The following is a 2,351-nucleotide window of genomic DNA, read 5'->3' on the forward strand; positions in this document are numbered from 1 at the left end:
AATGTCAAATATGTAATTTAAAATGACATGCAGAACATAATAATCTGGAAATGATTGATGTTGTGTGTAATGATTTTGAATTTAGCTTATTTTGAGAATTTCAATGAAAAACCTTATCAAAATGCGCAGAGTTTCAGTCAAAATTATTTGATTTTTAAGAAAATTACACTGAATTTGTTGAAAACCCTTAAAATTTAACATTTTAATCATAAAAACATTAAATATAACATTTTAACAAATTTTTTTTATAACAATACCCTTCTTTATCCACTATTAAAAGCTTCGAGCTTTGGATGGTTAAAATGTTATATTTAATTAATTTATGTGGTTGTTATATAAAAATTCATATTTGATCAAGTGGGCACCAAATATTGATTTCCCTATATGGTTGAAGACCCTGTTGTACTTACTATTGATTCGAAGAGCCCACGCCACGGGATTCGAACCCCTGACCCGAGGGACTTACGCCAAAGGTCGCATCAATGAGTCAGGTCATTCGCACTTCTTTATATATATATAATATTAAAAAAAAAAACTAATGCAATACAAAGTTGGAATTGAATGAATTTATTATCTCACAATCAGACAAAATATTGACTATAATGATTTAATAAAGACACATTATGGACAATTTTGTATTGATTTTTTTTTTTTTGGGTATTTTTGAAAGAGACATTTACACACATCCCCCAGCTCTTTTGTATGCATTTACGTATCTAACACTTACAATTTACATTTTTACATTTACACCCAAGTCTTTCATATCAGTTAAAAAATACAACCCAGTTTAACTTTTAGAAACCGAAATACAACTTCTTATACATGAGCAAGGGGGTATGTATGAAAACATTATAGTTTTGGTGTTACATATATAAATACATAGACATTCCCTTAAAAATATTATATATTTTTAAAAAAATGATATTTTTTTATGGATGTAAACATATATAATAATATGTAGATTTCATGACTAGATTGAGATTTTTTTTCTTTATAATATTGTCTTCAATGTAACAACAAATCTCTAACCTTAGGTCTAATGATGGATCTCAAATTTTTTTTTTTGCTCGTTAATTAGGGATCATATCTGGACTATCGTCCCGACATACAATCAACCAAACCGAAAGTAATAATTTTTCGATTCATAGACAGAAATCATATCTGGACTATCGTCCCGACATGCGATCAGCCAAACCGAAATTAGTAATTTTTTCATTCATAGACAGAAAACACAAACCATCACGAGAAAATATGACATCCGGACAGCATGAGTAGGACTAGTGATAATCATGATAGTATTGGAGACATCATGGTATTATAAATACTACCAATAAAACCACCATCCCCATAATATTTTTTTCAACCAACACCCATAAACACACACATGCATACATATTTACTTCTTCAAGAAACCCTGCGCTATGTTGAGGTAATCTCCAAACCCCCCGCCCGTTGACTTGCTTTCTTCAGGAGTTGACTCTCCAGTCGAATCCGTTGACTTTCCTTCATGAGGAAGCGAAGGATGATCTGTCGGCTGCTTCTGATCATCTGAAGACTGAAGCTGATGAAGATAACCCTCTGCTTTTTCTAAGTAGCTTCCATAGCCCCTCTCTCTGAGCTTCCCGTATTCGGCGCCCGCATCGAGGAGCTCTTCGCCGGCTTGAGCCACCTTGGCTTTGTCGAAGGCGGCGCCGTCGTGGCTCCACCGATTTGGCGGCGCCGGCCAACACCTGTGCGCTCGAGAATAGATCTGATGACTGGGTTTCGTGGTGGGTGGAATCAGTGGGGGGATCTGTGTTTTCAGGGCTTGAGGACATGGTGAGGTGAGGAGGAAGAAGAGGTTTGGGGTGAGGAGTTGGAGGTGGATGAGAAGGCTTGGATTTGCTATATATAAGGATTAGTGTTTTTCAGAAAATTAGAAAATATTTTTTGCAGGAAATATTTTTGGGAGTATTATTATTTTTGAATAATGTTGTATATGTAAATGTCCATTTTTTAAGGGTTTATATTATAAAAAATAAATAAACTTATAAAATGGTCATACTTCTCGTGATACTTTATAATAATTAGTGGGTGGAAAAATCATTCCTCAATAATGTAGAATGCGTGTCGGCTTTGTGGCCACTCATGATTTATGTGGACATTCTTTTGTTTTATAGAATTATAAGTTTTTTTTTCTTTTAATTAAATAAAATAAAAAAGGGGCATTTATAAATAGGGCCGTCAAAAATGCTCGTTAATTTCGTTCGATAAGTTAACAAGCCGAACACGAACTAAGATGTGTTCGTTCGCGTTCGGCTCGTACTGCCTCGAAATACTATTCATCAAGTTTATATATATATATATATATA

This window comes from Phalaenopsis equestris, unplaced genomic scaffold (genome assembly GCF_001263595.1).
Source record: "Phalaenopsis equestris unplaced genomic scaffold, ASM126359v1 Scaffold000061, whole genome shotgun sequence".
Taxonomy (NCBI): Eukaryota; Viridiplantae; Streptophyta; class Magnoliopsida; order Asparagales; family Orchidaceae; genus Phalaenopsis; species Phalaenopsis equestris.